Source organism: Leopardus geoffroyi, chromosome C1, assembly GCF_018350155.1.
Source record: "Leopardus geoffroyi isolate Oge1 chromosome C1, O.geoffroyi_Oge1_pat1.0, whole genome shotgun sequence".
Taxonomy (NCBI): domain Eukaryota; kingdom Metazoa; phylum Chordata; class Mammalia; order Carnivora; family Felidae; genus Leopardus; species Leopardus geoffroyi.
This window is the reverse complement of record NC_059328.1, coordinates 17,141,743-17,165,814: the sequence shown is the minus strand read 5'-3', so window position 1 is coordinate 17,165,814 and position 24,072 is coordinate 17,141,743. Positions and strand designations below refer to the sequence as shown.

General features: G+C 41.0%; 1 protein-coding gene across 10 annotated transcripts in view; it reads left to right on the top strand.

Moving 5' to 3' along the window:
• The window catches only part of LUZP1 (leucine zipper protein 1), a 107,739-nt gene that overhangs the window by 40,177 nt on the left and 43,490 nt on the right, over positions 1–24,072 (top strand). Inside the window, exon 1 of one of the 10 annotated variants that reach the window (XM_045476082.1) lies at positions 11,499–11,782. The exons of the other annotated variants lie outside the window; for them this stretch is intronic. The gene's annotated coding sequence lies outside the window, so the exon portion shown is untranslated. Of the gene's footprint in view, positions 1–11,498; positions 11,783–24,072 lie in introns of those variants that run through there. 10 annotated transcript variants of the gene reach the window in all.

Here is a 24,072-nt window from a genome sequence, read left to right as displayed (position 1 = left end):
TTCAGTATATTTAGTCTGTTAGGTGTTGTGGGAGATGAAATAGGAAACAGTATTTATGCTCTTGTGGAGGACTATAGTATTAGGTGAGAGGAAACAAACACTTTTTTGGGGTAATATTTATGGACTATTTTCTGTATGTTGGGTAGTATTCTTGGCATTGGGATACAGTGCTCAACAACACTGACAAAATTCTTGCCTGCGTGGAGCTTACATGCTAGTCAAGAGAGACCACATATTAGCATATCAACAGAATGATTTCAGATAGAGAAAATAGAAGTTTGATACAGTAGGTAGTAATAGGAGGTGAAGAGTATAGCTTTAGCTAGCATTGTCAGGGGAAGCATTTGTGAGGAAGTGACACTGAACTTGACAAGTCGTGAGGAGATAATTAATAGCTATGGGAAGATCTGGGGGAAGGCAGAGGAAACTACAAGTACAGAGATCCTAAGGTTTATTAAAAAATTTTTTTTTTAAAAATGTTTATTTATTTTTGAGAGAGACGGAGACAGAATGCAAGTGGGCTAGGGGCAGAGAGAGAGGGAGACACAGAATCTGAAGGAGGCTCCAGGCTCCGAGCTGTCAGCACAGAGCCCGACGTGGGGCTCGAACTCACGAGCTGTGAGATCATGACCTGAGCTGAATTTGGGTGCTCAACTGACTGAGCCACCCAGGCACCCCCACAGATCCTAAGGTTTTGATGAGCTGGCTGTTGTGAGGACTCAAGGAGGCCAATATGTATGGAGGAGCAGAGTGAGAAGGATCAGAGAGAGTGGCAGAAGAATATGACAGGAGATGAAGCAGGACAGGAAGGCAGTGACCAAGTTGTGTAAGGTTTTTTATTTATTTTAAGTGATTGGAAACCATTGAGAAATACAAACTGTACTCCATCAAATATCTGAAGGATTCAGATCATTGGTAAAGAGCTCAGTTTTAACTATAACTTGGTGTATCCTGAGGCTACTCCCCTCTCCTTTCCTCTTGCTTTTTTCCTTAAACAGGTCTTTATTGAATAACTGTTATATTCATAACATAGTACTGGTGGGAGTATAAAGGAAAGACAAATCTATACTAACCTTAAGGACTTTTACATAATAGTTGGAGTAATATCGTCTAAACACAAAAAAATGAGTGTATTGGATAAGAGAACACTACCTCCATCTTGGTAGTACATGCTTATATGCTAGATGGCAGTTCAAGAAGGGAAGAATTTTTTTTTTTAATGTTTATTTTTGAGAGAGAGAGCAAGGGGCAGAGGGGGGCAGGGAGAGAGAGAGAGAGAGAGAGAGAAAGAGAGAGAGAAATAAAGAATCCCAAGCAGGCTCCATGCTATCAGTGCAGAGCCTGATGCAGGGCTCCAACTCACAAACCGTGAGATCATGACCTGAGCCGAAATCAAGAGTCAGACACTTAACTGACTGAGCCACCCAGGTGCCCGAAGAGGGGAAGAATTAATGAGTAGTGGATATGGAAGAGTTCCACTGAAGAGGACATGACATTGAATTGTTTCTTGAACAGATTTGATGAGATGGAAGAGATGGCAGCCATTCCGGGCAGGGAGATGTCCAGGCAAAGGTATTGCATGAAGGAATTTGTCCTCAGGAAATAATGAGTAGGTCTGTCTGTCCGGGGAAAGAAAAAGATAATGGCTGACATGCCTGGGCCTTGAGTGACAATCTGAGGAATTTAGACTTTAGTCTGTAGTTGTAATGGGGGCTCCTCATATATTCTTATTTGTGCATTTGTCTCTGGTATTCTGAATCTGTTAATCAACTAATACTTATTGCTATTATGTGCATTGTATTCTTTGAAATTCTAACAGCATTGATCACTTGCAGATGTGAAATTGTGGTTTTGGCACATGGTTTGTATGCAGATACAGAAACATGCAGAAAACATAGTGGACAAGGAAAACACATTCTTTTTTTCTTTAAGTTTATTTATTTATTTTTGAGAGAGAAAGAGGGAGAGGGAGAGAGCGAGCATGAGCAGTGGAAGGGCAGAGAGAGAGGGAGAGAGAGAATCCCAGGCAGGCCCTGTGCTGTCGGCACAGAGCCTGATGAGGGGCTTGATCTCACAAATCATGAGATTATGACCTGAAACCAAAATCAAGAGTTGGATGCTTAAGTGACTGAGCCACCCAGGGGTCCCGAAAACAAATTCTTCTAAGTGATCTTCCTTCCTTGGGAAAGTTTGATGGGGTGGGAGTTGTATCACTAGTAGGTGCTGAGTAGTTGGAGGATTTTGTTATAGAGAGATGGATTGGGGGAAAATGTTGAAACTATAAGAAAGGCTATGCTGATTTAGAATGTGTTGCAAGATTCTAAATCTCGTCATCTTTATAATCTGGATTTTGATAAGGCAGTGGTCACTTATGTTTAAAGGTTGAAAGTAAGAGAATGTGAGCTTTACTGGTGAGATTTTCTTATTTTGATCATTACTTAAAATGCAACTACCTACACATACAATCCCAGTAGCTCCTTAACTAATTAACTCACTCTCTGTTTCACCTACCCAAACCACACTGGTTTAAGAAAGATTTGATCATTTCTTACAATCTCATCAATGTCATTGATAAATACTTTATTGTGTTAATCAGGACTCATGTCATGTAGTCTTTTATTTAAGATTATTGAGAGGTTTTTCTGCATTCTGCTTATTTTCTATTTAGCTTATGGAGGACTAAGCCATATAGGTTTATGCTGATAGTGTTTATTGGCTGTCCCTAAGAGTCAGAGCTTTTATAGCTCGAAGAAATCATCTGGATTCTTGTTTTAATCACCCTGGTTTATAGATCTGACTTATCCGAATGGGTAAGTGCCTTAGCACGAAAGGAAGGAATTATCTGGATATAGAGGAACCCAGGCTTCCCTTCCCTCTCCCCTCTATACCTTATGGTGGGATCATTCATGGTTCTTCTCAAAACAAAACAACATATTGATGTTTATATCCCAGTTCTCTGCCATTGAGAGACTTAATAATGCAGTTGGAGAAATAGGACTTAATACATAAAAAGATTAATAATGGGTAAGCCACATCCTTTCCTTTTTTTTTTTTTTTTTCCCCCAACGTTTACTTATTTTTGGGACAGAGAGAGACAGAGCATGAACGGGGGAGGGGCAGAGAGAGAGGGAGACACAGAATCGGAAACAGGCTCCAGGCTCTGAGCCATCAGCCCAGAGCCCGACGCGGGGCTCGAACTCACGGACCGCGAGATCGTGACCTGGCTGAAGTCGGACGCTTAACCGACTGCGCCACCCAGGAGCCCCTCCTTTTTTTAAAAAAATTATTTATTTTTTAATTTCCATCCAAGTTAGCATATTGTGCAACAGTGATTTCAGGAGTAGATTCCTTAGTGCCCTTTACCTATTTAGCGCATCTCCCCTCCTATAACCCCTCCTGTAACCTTCTGTTTGTTCTCTATATTTAAGAGTCTCTTATGTTTTTGTCCCCCTCCCCTGTTTTTATATTATTTTTGCTTCCCTTCCCTTATGTTCATCTGTTTTGTCTTAAATTCCTCAAACGAGTAAAGTCATATGATATTTGTCTTTCTCTAACTTCGCTTAGCATAATACCCTCTAGTTCCATCCTTGTAACTGCAAATGGCAAGATTTCATTCTTTCTGACTGCCGAATACTACTTCATTGTGTGTGTGTGTGTGTGTGTGTGTGTGCGTGTGTGTGTGTGTGTATACACACACCACATCTTCTTTATCCATTCTTCTGTCAATAGACATTTGGACTCTTTCTATACTTTGGCTATTATTGATAGTGCTGCTGTAAACATTGGGGTGCATATGCCCCTTTGAAATAGCACACCAGAATCCCTTGGATAGGACCTAGTAGTGTAATTGCTGGGTCATAGGGTAGTTTTATTTTTAATTTTTTTGAGGAACCTCCATACTGTTTTCCAGAGTGGCTGCACCAGTTTGCATTCCCATCAGCAGTGCAAAGGAAATCCTCTTTCTCTGCATCCTCGCCAATATCTGTTGTTGCCTGAGTTGTTAATGTTAGCCATTCTGACAGGTGTAAGAGCATAGCTCATGGTGGTTTTGATTTGTATTTCCCTGATGATAAGTGATGTTGAGCATTTTTTCATGTGTCGGTTGGCCATCTGGATGTTGTCTTTGGAGAAGTGTCTATTCATGTCTTTTGCCCATTTCTTCACTGGATTATTGTTTTTTTGGGTGTTGAGTTTGATAGGTTCTTTATAGATTTTGGAGGAAGTTTATTTATTTTATAACTTCACCTATTTTCCCACCCTTCTCCCCTCTGTTAACCAACCACTAGTTTGTTGTCTGTATTTATGAATCTGTTTCACTTTTTGTCGTTTGTTTTATTTTTTGGATTCCATATATAAGTGAAATCACATGGTATTTGTCTTTCTCTGACTTACTTAGCATAGTACTCTCTAGGTCATATCCTTCTTTTCTTAAAGTTTAGGACTAGTTGGAGTTTAGTGCTCCCACATGTAGTGGAACTTTTAATAATGCTGGCCTTATAGGTGGCATCTTATATCAGATTTTTATTCTGCTATCAAGGTTCACATTACACTAATAATTATCTCTGTGTAATGCTTTATACTTTATGAAGTATTTTTATAAGCATTATCACATTCAAATTTTAGTGCACCACTGTTGGGTGGCTCTTTTATAGCTGACACTTGAACTCAGATTTTACTTCATGTCCTCCTAATGTACTAAACAACACTGCTTCTGTGATTTCACTTGCTTTATATCCAGATTTCCATAGTAATGAATTATGTTTTGATAGGTTCCATTTTGGAATAACCTCAAAATTTTTTTAAACTGGAAAAGCTATGTTTTCCATTACTTATTATTCAAAGGGAGTTGAATGAACTTTTTTATTTTTTATTTTATTTTATTATTTTTTTTTTTACACTAAAGTTGGACTGAAGAATTTGATCTTAGGCAGCTTCTTGAGTTTGAGTTAACATATCCTATTTAACTATTATGAATTCAGGAAACATTTATCAAATGTTGTGCCAGGCTTAGTGCAGGGGATGGGAGATGGGGGGAGCCTTAGGAATGAAAGTGTTAAAATGAAAAAAGAGCAAGAATTTGAAGTCAGGTAGACCTGAATTCAGATCCCAGTGTGCTATGTATTTATTAGTTGCAAATTATTTAACTCCTTGGAGCTTCAAATTCCTAATCTATAAAATGGGGATAATAATACCTATTTTGTTGGATTGTTTTAAAGGTTAGGGTGATGTATATGAAGCACTTAGTATAGTACGTGTTTTATAAGTCATTGCCCCTAAGCGAATGAATTGACAGATGTATGTGGTGAGAGTTAGCTGCGTCTTGACAGGAAGTGTTTGGCTGACCTAATGCAGAATCGGGTGAAGGGATTTTTGGCTGCCAATGTAGTATGTTCTGCTTTTGTTGAAACTTGCAGCTCTCACACTGGTGTTTGCCAGCATTGCATTTAACTTCTCACATAGTAGAAGCCAAGTCATTCCTGTGGAGTATAAGTCATTTGGAAACATCTGTGGGCTGGACCTTTAAACCTGTATTGCAGTTCAGTTAGGGGGAAAAAAAATCTCATGTTATCATAGGGGAGTCAAAATCATGTGGTAGGGAACCTCTCTGAGTTGGCACCTAGATTCAGCTTCCTGAATGATGTAGTCATCTAAAGGATGACACTGGTGACAGTGCATATGCTAGGCAGACTGAATGGAATGAAAGACTGAGAACTTATTTTGTTTTCTGAAATGGTGCTTTATTAATTTGTAAACATTTATTAAGCACCTGCTATGTACCAGATATGTTCTGGGTGCTAGGAATACAGTGTTAGTGTTGGGAAGTCCCCCCCCCCCCCTTTTTAAAAATTATTTTTCAGTGTTTGTTTATTTTTGAGAGAGAGAAAGAGAGACAGAGCACAACTGGGGGAGAAGCAGAGAAAGAGGGAGACACAGAATCTGAAGCAGTCTCCAGGCTCTGAGCTGTCAGCACAGAGCCCAATGTGAGGCTTGAACCCACAGACAGTGAGATCATGACCTGAGCCGAAGTCAGACGCTTAAACTGAACGACCCACGTGTCCCAGGAAAGCCCCTTTTCTAATAGAGCTCGTGTTCTAGTAGGGGAAGAGTGTAAGTAAATATAAAATATAATGAATCTCAGGTAATGTTAAGTACCATGAAGAGAAATAAATCAGGAGAAGCAAGAACTAAGTTAAGGAAGGGATGCTTATTTTTAGAGAGGATCTCACTTTACATAGAATGGAATGGAAGACTTTTCTGAGACGTAATAAAAACACAGCCCAGAATGAAACCACTGAGTGACCATGCAAGAAAAGGAGCCCAACCAGTGTGTTTGAGTAACCTTTAGAAGAGTCTTTGGTATGAGGAGTGGAGGTAGCACTGACTTCAAAAGTTGCTTTATGGGAATGCAAGCTGGTGCAGCCACTCTGGAAAACAGTCTGGAGGTTCCTCGAAAAACTAAAAATAGAACTACTCTACGACCCAGCAATTGCACTACTAGGCATTTATCCACGGGATACAGGTGTGCTGTTTCGAAGGGACACATGCACCCCCATGTTTATAGCCGTACTATCAACAATAGCCAAAGTATGGAAAGAGCCCAAATGTCCATCGACGGATGAATGGATAAAGAAGATGTGGGATATATATACATATATATACACACACAATGGAGTATTACTCGGCAATCAAAAAGAATGAAATCTTGCCATTTGCAACTACGTGGATGGAACTGGAGGGTATTATGCTAAGTGAAATTAGTCAGAGAAAGACAAATATCATATGACTTCACTCATATGAGGACTTTAAGAGACAAAACAGATGAACATAAGGGAAGGGAAACAAAAATAATATAAAAACAGGGAGGGGGACAAAACAGAAGAAACTCATAAATATGGAGAACAAACTGAGGGTTACTGGAGGGGATGTGGGAGGGGGGATGGGCTAAATGGGTAAGGGGCACTAAGGAATCCAGTCCTGAAATCATTGTTGCACTAAAAGCTAACTAATTTGGATGTAAATTAAAAAAAAAAAAAAAAAAAAAAAAAGATTAAAAAAAAAAAGCATTGTTAAAAAAAAGTTGCTTTAGGAGGTGGAAGGGAGGATTACCTAGTTTAAAGTGCTTGAAAAACATTACAAAAAAAAAAAAGGGGGCGCCTGGGTGGCTCAGTCGGTTGGGCGTCCAACTTCAGCTCAGGTCATGATCTCACAGTCCGTGAGTTTGAGCCCCACGTCAGGCTCTGTGCTGACAGCTCAGAACCTGGAGCCTGCTTCCGATTCTGTGTCTCCCTCTCTCTCTGCCCTTCCCCTGTTCATGCTCTGTCTCTCTCTGTCTCAAAAATAAATAAAAACATTAAAAAAAAAAAAAAAGTAAAGTGCTTGAAATCAGCCTATATTGATTCTCAGTATGGGAGGGAGTGAGTCTGGTACTGTTGAAAATTGACCTGGCATCTTTGGAACACATACTGTAGGTTACACCACCCAGAAAATGTACATTTAGGTGTCCTGGAGACCTAACAATGTCCTTTTTCATCATGGTTTTTTAAGAAGCATAGTCTTTGGACCTTCTGTATCAGAATACAAATGCAAATCTATGGACTCCACAACAGATCCAGTTAATGAGAATATTCAAGGATGGTGCCTGGGAATCTGCAGTTTTAACAAGTAATTCCATATCCATAATGAGGTTTGAAAATTACTGTTTGTAATCTTGTTGATAGAAATCGTCTTTATCCCAGGCTTAGTGGGTTGGGCAGGCAAGTACTTGCTTATTTAAAATTCATTACTTTTCATAATTTACATTGGAGCTTTCATTTCCTTTCAGTTCAGTTGTTGTCTTTAATCTCTGATATACTGTAGCCTTTATATATATATATATATATATATATATATATATATATATATTTTTTTTTTTTTTTAGCGTTTATTTATTTTTGAGACAGAGAGAGACAAAGCATGAACGGGGGAGGGTCAGAGAGAGGAGACACAGAATCCGAAACAGGCTCCAGGCTCCGAACTGTCAGCACAGAGCCCGATGCGGGGCTCGAACTCACGGACCGCGAGATCATGACCTGGGCCGAAGTCGGCCGCCCAACCGACTGAGCCACCCAGGTGCCCCTGTAGCCTTTATATTAAGATGTGTTGTTGATGAGCTAGCAGAAAACCAAATTCTGGTCTTCTCTGCTTATATTATACGGCATTTTCACCATCAGCCACATCTCTGGGAAGGAGCGGTCTCTGAAAGAATGTGGCATTGGCTATGTAGACTTAGATGCTATAGAAAAAGCTTGCTTATGCTCAGTTGGTTTTTTCTTTTTTTTTTTTTTTTGGTTTTCTACTAATTGAAACGTCTAGTTATTTACTTGTGACTAGATTTTTAAATTTTTTAATAGGTCTTTTAACATGCCAAATGCTAAATCAAAGAAAAAATAGAGAATGAAGATAATGAGAAAGTGTTTAGTATATTTAGTGGTAGACAATAAATATTCAGTTTGATTTCACTGGAGAGGATGGAAACAATCAGTAGTGGCAGATTTAAACCATCTGTAGATGGTCAAACCAGATCCTTAAAGGCGTCACAGCCAACATTCTAGTGGGCACACTGTTAAAGACAGTATGCACTCTTTTCCCCATGTTTAATTTTAGTGGTACCATTGATGTTCACTGTCAGGTTATGGGAAGGCTAGAGTAGCTAGGAAGGAAGCCTATTTGCCAGGGCCAGGCTGGTGGCCAAACTTACGACTTTTGTACCTTGCCTTTTGGGTACTATCATGGCTAGTGTCTTCCTTTATTAGGGGCCTCTTGCAAAGAGGTTGAGCCTTTTAGAACTTGAAAGGGCCTTAGAATGAATGAAAGTCTTTATTTTTTTATTTTACTATTAAACCAAGATTCAGATAATTGAGATTTTCTCCAAGACCTAGATACTAGACACTAGAATATGAAGTCTAGTAATGTAGTTTCCTTCATTAGGGTCATCCAGTTGAGTCATCTTTTTAAAACATGTCCCTTCCCCCAAGCGTTGTTATCTTTCTGCTTAAGGGTTCTTGTAGTCATTTTATCTTAGCAGTTGGTTGTTTTTGACTTTTCCTGACCCGTGATTGGGAGGCCTGGTTAAGGTGTGAGTGGGAATTTATATCTTGCTTCATAGTAAAAATTATGTAACGTTCAAGAGAAAAGCTTTTGAGGGGCACCTGGGTTGCTCAGTCGGTTAAGCATCCTACTCTTGATTTTGGCTCAGGTCATGATCTCATGGTCGTGAGATCCAGCACCGTGTCAGACTCTGCCTGGGCATGGAGGCTGCTTGAGATTCTCTCCCTCAGTCCCACCTCTGTACTCTCTCTCTCTCTCTCTCTCTCTCTCTCTCTCACTCAAAATAAAATAGAAAAGCTCCTAAAATTAAGGCATATGGAAGAACAGAAACAGTCCCTGAGGCATACTACAAAGCAACAGAGGAGGAGGAGAGTTCACAGAGTTGATCTCTGCTTGGAACCATGTATTTACTTTCCTTTCCCTCCCTTTCTTTAGCTCCTGGACTTCCATAAACTCAGTCTTATGAAGAGGAATGGTGTGGCTTAAGAGGTTTGAGTTGGGATTCTGGACACCTAGCTTTTAGGTCCAGTTTTGCTCCAAGCCTCCATTTTCCTCTCTTTGGATCTTATTATCCCCATCTTTAAAACGAAAGGCTGGATTATTGATCCTCAAAGATCTTTTTAGCTCTGATATTCTTTGATTTCATGAATCCTGAAGGGTTCTGATGCTCTGATGAAGGGCCACAGCTTGCAGTTTGCTCTGACACAGTATAGATGCTGCATTGGAACTTTACCACAGTGTACCTTGGGTAGTCTCAGGCTAATTTTTCTTTTTCAGGAGGAATATTTCTGAGAGTCTGGATTCTATAGATAAGTGAGTTTTGTTTTTGTTTTTATTTTTAAAGAGAATGTGAAAGGTTAAAAATAAGAGTGAAAGAACACTTTAAAGTTGGATCTGTGGAGAATATATTAATGTGTATCCCAAGTAACTGTTGTAGAATAGCAGATGCTTTGTTCAGTCTGTGTAGGGTGGCATAGTATTATGGCATTCTCTTGATGCTGTTGCAGAGAACAAGGGGCTATAAGGAAGTTCAAAGTCCACATAGTTTCCACCTTTGGAAAAGGTGTGCCCGCTTACCTCAGGACCCAACAGGTGGGAGAGCTACTGAGGACACGGTTTCTAGCTTCCTTAGAACTCCCCCTCCTGGTGGAATGATTTGAGCCCCTCTCTCAGCCTTGTGGGACCAGAAAATCTGCACTTGAAGCTTGGCTTGTTTGGCTTAAATGATGGGAGTTTGTTCCCCCTGAAAATGTCACTGCAACCCCAGGACAGCTTAATGATTCTTGTAGGTTACTCAGAACTCATTGGTTATGATTCTGTCCCAGAGCAGGCTTGATGGCTGTGTTGTAAGGAGATAAGGCCAGATACATACAGTCTGGCTCTTTACTGGAAACCATTCACCTTCGTGCTTTATTCTTCTCAGTGGGCGGGGTTCCCTCCATTCCTGCCTGAATGAAAAGCCTTTAGCTGACTTCCTGATCATGCCCTGTCTTGTCCTTCATTTTTTTGTTGCTTTTCATTATTATTTGCTGCAGCTCAACCCATCTTCTAGTTATGGCTTTACACAAGGCAGGAGCCTCTAACCTTTGTAAATGTTTGTAACTGGAAAGAAACTAAAAGTTTGAGTTAGGAGAAAGGAGTTTAGGTCTCTTATGCTGTGTTCACGGGATTAGGGTGAGGAGTTGGGAAGGTCGGAGAGGTGAGGAGACTTGATCCAAGAAAACACTCTAGACGAAGATGAAGGAGTTGAGGAAATGGAAGTTTGGGTTGCTGACAGGGCAGAAAAAACTTGAGGAATGCTCCCTATTTGATAAATAGGTTATTTTTAGTTGCAGAAAAAGAGTAGTCTCACCAGCATAGTGGAATCTTGCAGTCATGTTTGTAACTTAAACTAATCAGTTTCGGCTATGCCAGAAAAGTGTCAGGTGACATGCTAATTTCCTCCAACTTTTAGTTCTGTCTGGCTTAACTCCAGCAGTCCTATGGCCTGCAGGGCCTCAGGGCATGTGAGTGGAGGGTAGTTGGGGGGAGGGGGCCAGCTGCTGCTGTTTGAGATGCTCCTCAAGGCGCAAGAACCTGTGTGCTAGGCCCCTGTTCTGATGCATGCACTGGGGCTCTAGGTCTCTGGTGCTTAAATCCAGAGTGTTCCCTTGTGGGACCCCAGCATGACCTTGGGTGGAACTGCCTTAGAATCTGATTTGCTATTTTTCCAATTAACTCTGTGTTCTGTGCCCATCTTTCTTGGTCCTTGGTCCTTGAGTTTTAATGAATTTTAAGCTCTTAGTTAACATTATTCAGCACACTTTGATTTAGTTTCCACTAAAATGTGTGCCTGGCATTACTGTGGTGCCAAGTGCCCTTTGATCTTTGTTTCTTAGAGACTCTAGATTCTATATGTGTTGTTCTGTTGAAGAATGTCAACTTGTTAATTAAAGTATTTTAATTTTTAATTTTGGGAAAGACTTTATATCAATTACTAGGACAGAAAAACATGTTTAGTGGTGTGATTTGGGGTACTATGTACTTATTTATAGGAGCTGGACCTTCCTAACTGGAAGATATGACCTTTGCCTTTGTAAGAATTTACAGTGGTGTGGAGAAAATGATAGTACAAATTATTGAAGAAAATATTGAAGCAAGTACAGACTGAATCATCTGTGCATAACGAATACCCTGAGTGCTGCAGAGTTCTCTGGTCAGTAAGTAGGGTTTAGAGCTTGCTTGTTGGAGCAAGTTTTAGTCTTGTTTCTTTTTAGCTTTATACACAAAGAGGTTAAACAGCAACTTTTGAGTGTGGGTTTCTGTAGTCTTGGGATTTTTCTCCCTGTGCTGGTCTTATTTTTTGCTTAAAACATAATAAAAGTAATCTGTGTAACTGAGTCTCATGGGTACAAGGAAAACCTAAGAGGTAGTTAGCTTAATAAAAGCAGCTAGTGAACTGATGGATCCATCTTATTTGGGGAGGCTGGGGGAATAGAACTGGTGATGTTTCTCCTGGGTGCTGAAGAAAGGGGCTGCCTACGAAAGCCTTTCTTTAGAAGCTTTCAGCTTGCCTTAGAGTAGCAAATTATTTAAAATACGAGCCTCCGTTTCCTCACATTTTAAAATGGGTTTGATAGTATCTCCTCATAGAGTTGTGAGAATTGAGTGGATGGGAGTAAAAGTGATTTGAAGTATGAAATAATGTGTAAGCATTAGATATTATTATTCATTATATTATTTAGGGAGGAGGAGCCATGGACTTTTGAGGCCTCTGGCAGGACATCTTTGGGGAGCCTTTCTGATGATTTTGGGCATCCTGGAATCTGGACTTCTTTTAGTTGGTGTTAGTAAAGAAAATAATATTACTCAATGTTATTTAAAGGTATACATGTGGGAGATGAATTGTTCTTTTTTATGTATACATACCTATACTTATAAGAATATAAATAGAAGCACTCCTCATAGTGTTCAGCTATGTAGCCATTGAACATTTACCAAACTATTACTATGTGCCAAGTTCTATTCATGTGCTTGGATTTGGAGATGAAATACATAATCTTGGCCTTTTAAGAGCTCACAGTTTGGTGGGGGGATATAAAGAAGTAGATAATTACAATACAGGATGGATGGTAAGTGCTGTCTGTGTTAGAGGGAAACCTACGGTCTTTTAAAAGGGCCTGTTCTTACTTGATTCCTCTCACCTTCTTCTCCAGACTTTGTTTAAAAGCTGTACGAGATCATAGGGAGGCCTGGAGAGATAAAGCAGTTTGCCTAAGGTCATACCCATAGCTTGTTGGTGGTAAAGCTAGAATTAAAATGAGTTGTCATATTCAGTCTTTTGCAGCTTTGTTCTTAGCTCCATCAGCACTGACCTCAACTTTTCCTCCCTTGCCCTAGATTCCTATTCTCTTCAAAGGGATAACTCTCTCCCTCCTCTCTCTGCTCCACCATCTTTTCAAGCTTCAGTTCTTATTACCTTATCTCACAGGTACTATTGAACTGGAAGTAGGAAGACTTGGGAGGCTTAACTTTGAGCTTGCTGAGGTAGAATGGTTCTTTGTATTGGCTGCACATTAGAATTGCTTACAGAGCTTTTATAAAATACTGATACCTTAGATTCTGATTTTTACTCCCATTATTTGTTCATTATTGAGATATAGCTACAGTAAATTATCCAGATTTTTCAGTAAAATACTCAATGAATTTTTATGTATGTATGCTGTCATGTAAAGACTACTCACATCAAGATATGCATCAGGTCAAGATAGAGAACATTTCCAGAATTCCAGAAGGCTCCCTCGTGCTTCTTCCTCATCGGTACTGGCTACCCAAGTAACTAGTTATTCTGACTTCTATCTCCATTGATAAGTTTTGTCTATTTTTGAGTTTCATGTAATAGAACATAAATAGCTTCAGACTGCATGAACTATTTTGGGTCTGGCTGCTTTTGTTTAACATTGTGTCTGGATATTGATCCATGTTGTATGTAGCAGTATGTAATGGTTCATTGTTTGGATGTATCACAGTTATTTATTCTACTGTTGATGGACATTTGGGATCTTACCAGTTTTGGCTATATGACAAAGCTGCCATGGACACTCTTAGTCTTATGTATATCTTTTGGTGACATATGCACTCATTTCTCTTGGGTGTATACCTAGGAATAAGATTCTGGGTCATATGTTTAGCTCTGCTAGATATTGCTAGAGTTTGGTTGTACTAGGTGGTAGTATTCAAATTTTTTTTATTATGAAAAATTTCGGGGCGCCTGAGTGGCTCAGTTGGTTAAGCGTCCGACTTTGGCTCAAGTCATGATCTCATGGTCCATGAGTTCGAGCCCCGCGTTGGGCTCTGGGCTGACAGCTCAGAGCCTGGAGCCTGTTTCAGATTCTGTGTCTCCCTCTCTCTCCGCCCCTCCCTCATTTGTGCTCTGTCTCAAAAATAAATAAAAAAAGAAAAAAAAATTTCAAACATTCACAAAAGGAGAGAGGCTAATACAGTGAACCTACATATATTTATATTCAGTAATTTTCAAGATTTTGCTACATTTCCTTCAGTTCCTTTTAATGTGTTGAAGAATTTTAAATCAAATCCCAGAAATCATATTTTATACCTACACACTTTTTTATGCATCTTTAAATACATTTTCTCACATAACCATAATGCTATTATCAAATTTAAGAAAATTAAAACCTTAATAACATCTAGATAGGATCATAATCAGATTTCCTTGATTGTCTAAAAAATGTCTTTGCAGTTACTTTGTTAGGGTAAGGATCTGACCAGAACCCATACAGTACATTAAGTTGTTATGTTTCCTAAGTTTTTTTGTATTTCAAGTCCTTCCCCTGCTCCCACTTTTTCATATCATTGACTCATTGTAGAAATTCAGTCATTTATCAGATAAATGATATTTTTGAAAGCTCCTGGGTTTTTCCAATAATTAGCGTTGAAAACCTCCAGGAGTGTAAATCTCAGGACTGTTCTTTTATTTTTTTTCAACGTTTATTTATTTTTGGGACAGAGAGAGACAGAGCATGAATGGGGGAGGGGCAGAGAGAGAGGGAGACACAGAATCGGAAACAGGCTCCAGGCTCCGAGCCATCAGCCCAGAGCCTGACGAGGGGCTCGAACTCATGGACCGCGAGATCATGACCTGGCTGAAGTCGGACGCTTAACTGACTGCGCCACCCAGGCGCCCCAGGACTGTTCTTTTAAAGAGAGGGTGAAAGGTAGGGGCTAGAATATAAATATAGTATGGGTGATTGAAGCTATCATAACAGATTAGAGCGTGGACCTCTTATACAATAGAACTGGGATATGGTAGTAGCAGTGGTGGTGTACCCAGAGAAAGAGTGTGGGAACTAGTCACGAAGTTCTCTTTTGTCTATCCCAGTTTCACTTTGTTGTGTGAATTTTCTTGTTTAGTAGGAACTTCAAAGGTTGATTCTCTAATCTAAGAATCAGAGACTCTGACAAGAAAAAGCAGATATGATTTCTTTCCTGTTGAAGTTCCTTTCTTGCAGAACTGTTGACCGTGAGTTTTGTGTGTGTGTTTGTTTGTTTTTTTGTTTTTTAATTAGCTGAACACAGTGGGAAATTGGAAAATAGATCATTCACAGCAATTAAGATACTTAAGGCTTAAAGAAAACTTTAAGAGGTAAGAAATTAAGTCTGTACACAGCATAGGGAGGAAATGTTAAAATACCTATCAAGGTGGGAGGCTGGGGTGTCCAAAGGCAGGCCACAATAAAGTGCAATAGGGGATGGTTTCCCACACCAGGAAGACCTATGGTGATTCCTTCTAGTTTGTGCCAAGCACCTTCTAGCAATTAGCTACCATTTCACTCTACCCTCTTTACCTATAAGGGCCAAATTGTCTAAATAATCTTACTTTAAGTAACTTATCAGATCTAAGTGCTCAACAGAATTTTTGTGGGAGAGTTGGTAATGTTGGTCACTGGCATGGACTGAAATGGTATATCCAGTGCAGAAAACCTAGGGAAGGTCAGAGTGGCTGTAGTGTAGTTAGATTGTGAGAACTAGAGGGGCCCTTGGGCTTTAGGATTCTACCTACCCTTCTTCCCTTTCTTAGTTTTTTTTTGTTAGAGAAAATTTAAAATGTATACCAAAGGAAACTTCATGATGGGCTCCCATGTATCCACTCCCAGTTTCAATAGTTATGAAATCATGGCCAGTCTTGTTTCATCTATACCCTACCCACTTAACCCCATTCTGTATTATTTTGAAGCAAATTCCAGACATTATATCATTTCTTCTGTTGTAAGCATTTCATTATGTATCTCTAAAAGTTAAGGACTTCTTACAATGAAAAAAACTATAATTTTATTTATTTATTTTTTTTTAATTTTTTTTTTTTTTTCAACGTTTATTTATTTTTGGGACAGAGAGAGACAGAGCATGAACGGGGGAGGGGCAGAGAGAGAGGGAGACACAGAATCGGAAACAGGCTCCAGGCTCTGAGCCATCAGCCCAGAGCCCGACGCGGGGCTCGAACTCACGGACCGCGAGATCGTGACCTGGCTGAAGTTGGACGCTTAACCGACTGCGCCACCCAGGCGCCCCCAAATTTTTTTTTTTTTTTAACATTTATTTATTTTTGAGATAGAGAGAGACAGAGCATGAACGGGGGAGGGGCAGAGAAAGAGGGAGACACAGAATCGGAAGCAGGCTCCAGGCTCTGAGCCATCAGCCCAGAGCCCGACGGGGGCTTGAACTTACGGTGGGTGAGATCGTGACCTGAGCTGAAGTTGGACGCTCAACCGACTGAGCCACCCAGGCGCCCCCCCCCAAAAAAAAAAAAAAAATTATAATTTTAATATCACATAAAAAACAAGAATTCTTTAATACCATCAAATATCCAGTCAGATTTTCATTTTCTCATCAATGATTCTGTTTTGTTTCTTACAGTTAGTCTGAATTAGGATCCAGTTAAGATCCGTACATTGTGGCTGGTTGGTTGTATCTTTTTTTTTTTTAATTTTTTTTTTTAAGGTTTATTCATTTTTCAGAGGCAGAGAGACAGAGCATGAACGGGGGAGGGGCAGAGAGAGAGGGAGACACAGAATCTGAACCAGGCTCCAGGCTCTGAGCTGTCAGCACAGAGCCCGACGTGGGACCTGAACTCACAGAAGGTGAGTTCATGACCTGAGCTGAAGTTGGACGCTCAACCGATTGAGCCACCCAGGTGCCCCTGGTTATATCTTTTTTAAGAATCTTTTAATCTTATAATCTTTCCATATCCCCTCCTTTTTTTTTTTTTTTTTTTAAACATACAGGGTATGGTAGTTATATGTTGCTGCATAACAGAATTTAGAAGCATAAAACAATATACATTTATTATATCACAGTTTCTGTGGGATAGGAAGCCAGGCATGGCTTTAGCTGGGTCTCCTGCTTCAGGCTCTTAGCTGTAATCAAGATGTCAGCCATCAAGGTGTGACCGAAGAAGGGCTTGAAGTTCACTGAGTTGTTGGCAGGATTCAGGTCCTTGTGGGCAGTTAGACTGAGGGCCTCCATTCCTTACTGGTTGGTAGATGGAGGCCACCTTTAGTTCCTTGCCATATGGGCTTCTGTAGCACAGCAGCTAGCTTCATCAAAGCAAGCAAGAGATGGCAAAAGAGAGAAAGAGCCAGTAAGAAAGAATTCAGTCTTTTATAAGCTAATCTCAGAAATGACATCTCATAATTCTTGCCTATGTTCTCACTGTTAGACACCAGTCTTGAGGCCCAGACCAAACTCAAGGGGAAGAGCCCACATAGAACATGGACACTAGGGGGTGGAGATCTTTGGGAGCCATTTTAGAAGACTGCCCATCTTCTAGAGATAAACTCTAGAGTCCAGGTCTGCTGACTATCAATATATTTGCCTTTTTACCATATTTTTGGTGCCACTGGGGAGAACAAGGCCCCTCAACTCACGCATTTCATTTCCCTCCATCTGTGTAATAACTCCATTATGCAGTTTCCTTTTGTGACACTCTGATAAATGTCATGTTTATATATGTCAATAACCAGAGCCAGTTGTTAAAAATCATAGGTAGGATAGGTTGATTGGGCTTTTTCAAACCTTGACCAAGAAATAAACCAGTCACTGGTCTTTAAAAAAAAAAAAAAAATTAACTATGTGTTTCACACTGTGCCAGGCATATGGAGGTACAAAAAAAGCATAGAAGAATAAGAGTTTATAGTTATTGTGTGGGATGGACAATAAGTGCAAAAAATTAGAAATTAGCGTTGAGTCAATCGGCCAATATTGTTTGGTGCACAAAGCTCTGTGTACAAAGCTCCATGTTAAGTGCTATGGAGAATATCAAACTCGGTAAGACAGCCTTTTGCTCTCTCCTTAGGGGATGATACAAAACAAAGTTATAATGCAAAGTAGACTGGGAATTGTGCAAGTAGAGATATGGACAAAGTACTTTGGGAGCAAAGGATGGAGAAGCTTAGAATGTTAGAGTCAAAAAGGGCCCTTAGCATCAGGGCCAGTGGTCTTTACCATTTGGAGACATGGAGCCATTTTTTTTATTTTTTTATTTTTTTATTTTTTCAACGTTTATTTATTTTTGGGACAGAGAGAGACAGAGCATGAACGGGGGAGGGGCAGAGAGAGAGGGAGACACAGAATCGGAAACAGGCTCCAGGCTCTGAGCCATCAGCCCAGAGCCCGACGCGGGGCTCGAACTCCCGGACCGTGAGATCGTGACCTGGCTGAAGTCGGACGCTTAACCGACTGCGCCACCCAGGCGCCCCAGAGACATGGAGCCATTTAGTCAGAGAAGTTTGAGTCCTTGCTAAGATAAGAGAATCAAGTGAAATTAGAATATAACTTTTTTAGCGGCTAGAGATGGGAGCACTTAAGTTGGAAACAGGTAGCCTTAGATCATAGAACAGACTACTCCAAGAATGTGGACTTTCTCAGTAACACACCTCAACTGGCCAAAGATAGATTCTGCAGCTGCTCTGTGTACCTGTAATATAACAATAACCATGTTTTATAGTATACAAAGTACTTTCACATATATTATTTCATTTGGTCCTTACAGCCTTGGAGTCTGGATATATTGTTATCTCTGTTTTACAAATGAGGAAACTTCTACTCAGAGAATTATAATATCTATTAAGGATCACAGAACCAGTAAATTAGAGAGACAGGACTGGGTCTCAGGATTTCATTGCCCTGTGTTCTGCTCAGTATGTGTGCTCTGAGTGTGTGTGCTGTTTGTTTTGTTTGTTTTTAATACTGAAGACACTGACTTGAGACTTGTTGGCAAGCATGGCTTTCTGAGCAGATGAGATAAAGAGGCACATCCAGGGCTATAAGAAGGAACTTGGACAAGGGTTGGTGGTGGGGAGATGCAGAGAACCTGGCAGAGAGCCTGCTGATGTCTTCTGCCCAGGGGCATCCTCCCTGCCCTTTCACATGCTGCCCAGCAACACCTCTGGCCTCACCCACCTCTCCTGGTACTTCTTTAAAATTATTTCTGCTGGAACTGGGCAAGTAAATTTCTCAGGGTTCCTTTCCCAAGGTCTTCCTAGTACACTTAGAAGGAAAGAGAAACTAAATAAAAACACCCAGGGGATACAATGCTTTATCAGAATGGTGAGAAGAAGAAAATTGGATTAACATTTATAGAACACATTATGCCAGGCCTTATCTGCTTATACTGAATCTGTATTTCCACATAGTCCTTTACATCAGTCCCATGAAGTTTAGATATTATAGTCTCTGTGTACACTTGAAGAAATTGAGATCGTGAAGTTTAATCACCCGGACTGCTGTGTGACTGAAGTATAGAGGAAACCAAGATTCCCTGGCTTCTGAGACCATGTGTACTCCTCCCATTGTGGTATGTTGCCTGGGCAGCAGGCAGGGTGGAGAAGGAGTGTGGAACAGAGACAATGGGAAGTTCTCTAGAGGCTGTAAAATGGAAAGAAACTTCTTGCTGGGGGTAGAAATAACGATGACTCCCCCAAAATGAGCCTTGGAATTAAAATGGCAGAGAAAACCTTCTAAACCCAGGCCCTCTGGTATAAAAAGCCACGTGTTCTGTTCCTGACACACCAAGGGAAAGTGTACATTTTTATCTTCCGTTGTAGTGAAGATGAGATCTGTGTTTGAAAAAAGACTTCCAGATTGATACTCTGGACATTTAGGAATCGGTCCAAGGGGAATGGAATTCTTAGCTGAATAAAAAGGTTTGAAGCCCTTGGGTGACTTGCGGCTGCCAGGACCTGCCGCTTGTACATGTGGCAGTGCTAGGATGGTGCCCCCTCTAAACAGAAACAGACCAAACAGCTCATCCTCAACCCTGCATCCTCTCAAATCTAAACAAGATGTCTGTATTTACTGCCTCCCTCCTCTTAGCCTGTCCTAGGCTGGCTTCTGCCCTGTCATTTCACTGTACACTTCAGTAAAGTCACTGATGTCCTTCATGAAGCTGAATTCAACAGACTTTTCAAATTCATTTTCTCGGTGAAGTTGATGCTGTTGACCACTCCTTCTAGAAATACTCTCTTGTCTTGGCTCAAGTGATATAACACTGTCTTGTTCTTTCTCCTACTTCTCTGCTGTTTCTGCAGGTTCATCCTCCGTTCTACAGCTATTAAATGTACTACTCTCGCAGGCCCTCCTCCCTGGTCATACTAGACACTCTCCCTGGGTGATCTCATCCACCCCATTGGCTTTAGTAACCACACCTCTATGCACATGACTCATAAATTTATGTATCCAGCCTGGATTGCTCCCCTGTGCTACAGACCCATCTATTTATTGTCAGCCAGGCACCATTCTAGGGTACAGAATTCCCTGGGGATATAGTGATGAGGTAGACAGAAGGTGGGGGTAGAGGTGGGGAGGAGGAGATAAACAGTGAGTAAGTAAACAAAATACCAGATGGGGTTAAGTGTTAAGGTGCACATAAACTAGGGTGATATGTTAGAGGTTGAGAGCTACTTAATATTATCTGGCCAAGTCTTTACAGAGATGATAAAACTTAAGCTGACCCTTCAATGACTGAAAGGAGCCAGCTGTACAAAGGGAAGAGGGAACAGCTAGTGCAAAAGCCCTAAGGCCAGAATGAATGCAGTGTGTGCAAGAAACAGGAAGTGAGGAAGGGGACCTGGTAGGAGATGAGGTCAGAGAGGTAGGTAAGGGGCCAGATCATGCAGGGCCTAGTAGACTCTGGTGAGGACTTTAGAGTATTCTAAGTGGAAGGGAAAGCTGTTAGAGGTATTTTGTTGTGTTGTTTTTAAGCAGAATAGAGTCTTGATCTGATTAAGTTTTTAGAAATTTGCTGCTGTTTGGAGAGTGGTACTCATAGGGGACAGTTGGTGGCAGGGAGGCTTAAGGAGGCTATTATAGTAGGTAGGGTGAGAGAGAGTCCAGTAGCTTGGACTAGGGTGCTTAATGGGGATGTAGAGAGCAGAGGGACAGGTTCAAGAAAATTTGGAAGTTGGAGTTGATAGGACCTGCTGATGGATTTCATGTTCGGTGTGGGGGAAAGACACATTCAGCATGGTTAGGTGTTTGGCCTGGTCAGTTGGGTGAATGGTGATAGTGTAAATAGGGGAAGATGTGAGGAGGAATGAGTTTGGGAGAAAGACGGGTGGGAGGTCAATACAATCAACAATATGGGAATATATGGATATGTGATATCGATTAGACATCCAGGTAGAGATGTCCGGTAGGCCGTCGGAAATGCTTCTGGAATTGTCAGTGCTGGAGATGAAAATTTGGAAGTCATTGATATTGAGTCATGGGACTAGATGAGATTGCCCAAAGAAGGGAGGGTGCAGATAAAGAAAAGAGGTCCTGGGACTATCTCTGGTCATGTAGAGGAGAAGGTGGAGCAGACTGAAGATGACCTGTGGAGTAGGATGATGAGGAAAGTATGATGTCCTGGAACCAAGGGAGAAAGTGTTTTGATGGAGAAGGAGTGGTTATTTGCGTTAAATGCCATTTGGAGGATAGGGAAGTGACCACAGAATTTGTCAGTATTGAGGCCTTTGACCCTGATGAACAGTTTTTGTGGAGCGTTGAGGATAGAAGGCTGATTGGAGTGACTGAGCATTAGAGGTATGGAAATAAAACGTGTAGAGTACTCGGAGAGGTTTTGCTGTGAAGAGAAGAGAAGCAGAGACATTGGGGCTAGACTAACTGGAAGGAGGTGTGAGATCAAGGGAGAGTTTATTGTTTCTGGTTTTTGTTTTGTTTGTTTTAAATTTTTTTTTTAAATGTTTATTCATTTTTGAGAGACAGAGCATAAGTGGGGAAGGGGCAAAGAGAGGGAGACACAGAATCTGAAACAGGCTTCAGACTCTGAGCTATCAGCACAGAGCCCAACGCGGGGGTCGAATTCATGAACTGCAAGATCCTGACCTGAGTCGAAGTTGGACGCTTAACTGACTGAGCCACCCAGGCGCCCCTCGTTTTGCTTTTTAAGATGGGAAATTCTAGAATCTTGCTTTCCAAATGTGGCCTCTGGATCAACCTGGGAAGCTGTTAGAAATACAGTCTTAGGCCCCACCCTAGACCTACTGAGTCAGTGTCTGTGTTTCAGTGAGATCCTCAACTGATTTGTGTGCACATTCAAGTTTGAAAAGCACTGTTCCAGAGTGTGGCTTCTCAAACTGTCAGTGATGCAGGACAAATTAATTTTTTCTAGTCTGTCCAGGACCTACATGTGGTATTCTTATGCAGATTTTTGTCTGTAACTCACTCCACGTGTGACTCACTGTGTGAGTTCATCAGCACCCTCACTGGTCTAGACCCTGTTTGAGAAGTCCTCCTCAGATCCTATGCTTGCACGTTGTAGCAGTGTCTACAACATTGCTTGCTTCACAAATGTCTAGGTGCCTATTCTATTCCTGTACTTACACTGGTAAGATTTTGTGAGCCAGTGCTGGCCTGTGGATCTCATGCTGTTTGGCTAGGGTCATTTGAGAGTCTGTACAGGAGAAAAATGACGTAAGAGAGTGGAGATCACTGCATATGAAGATAAGAGGGAATCAGATCCATAGTAGACATGAAAAGTTGTACTTTATGTATCAGCAGACCCTCTTCATTGTAACAATAGGGAACCCAGAATGCTGATATATGGTTAGATTTGGAATTAGGGAGATGATGGTCTGAGTGTTGCTTCTTGGGGACAGTCATTTAGCTGATGGGGGTTGGAGGTTTATTGAGGAAAAAAAAAGAGGTGCAAGAGTTGTTTTGGAGAGTTGGAAAGTGAACCTAGCAAGGGGAGATATAGTAGGGTTGCTGGCAGCATCGAGGGACATGTTTGAGATTTTGTGGTGATAAATTTAAAATGTGGGGTGCCTTGCTGGCTCAGTTGGTAGAACATGCAACTATTGATCTTGGGGTTGTGGATTTAAGCCCCACGTTGGGCGTGGAGCCTGTTTAAAATTTTTTTTTAATTTTTTTATTTTATTATTAAAAAAATTTTTTTTTTAATCTTTATTTTTGAGAGAAAGAGTGTGAGCAGGGGAGGAACAGAGAGAGAGGGCAACACAGAATCCAAAGCAGGCTCCAGGCCCTGAACTGTCAGCACAGAGCCCAACGTGGGGCTTGAACCCATAACCGTGAGATCATGACCTGAGCCGAAGTCGGACACTCAACCTACTGAGTCACCCAGGCGCCCCTAAAAATTTTTTTTAAATGATAGCAGTCAGTAGTTGCATTTTCTCTACAGACACAGTTTATAACTTAGTGCTTTGGTGTAGGCCTGGAGAGGTTGTTAGTTTGGTTTAGTGAAGATTGAAGTTTTACTAGTTGAATATTAGGGGAGGGGGACAAATGAATTAAAGATACTTGCAAGGAACTGATTATAAGGGAAATGACCACATGAAGGGAGGCATTGATTCCATTAAATTACTTAACTTCTCTCTCTTTTTTTTTTTTTTTTTTTTTTTAATGTTTGTATATTCTGAGAGAGATCATGAGCAGGGGAGGTACAGAGAGACTCCCACGCAGACTCTGCATTGTCAGCGCAGAGCCTGATGTGGGTCTCAAACCCATGAGGCTGTGAGATCATGACCTGAGCTGAAACCAAGAGTCTGACACTTAACCATTTGAGCCACTCAGGCGCTCCTCTCCTCTTTTAGAAGATGGGGATAATAGTATCTGTTTCACAGAGTTGTTCTAAGGATTTAGTTAATTCCTATAAAGTGCCTAGAACGGTGCCTGGGGCACAGTAAGTGCCCTGTATGCAGCTGGCAGTGTTAGCTCTATGGCCACCATCTCCTGAAACAGGGAACTGGCCTTCTTACCCATCTTTTGGCACCATTTGTCCTTGCTTCCATCTGTTGTCCATACTGAAGCAAAGTGATCTGGAAATGTGCATACCTTATCCCTACTTAAGAGTTAAATGATGGGGCATCTGGGTGGTCTAGTCAGTTGAGCGGCCGACTTCAGCTCAGGTCATAATCTTATGGTATGGGACCTCCAAGGGCCTGTATGGTGTGGCTTGCTCCATACCTC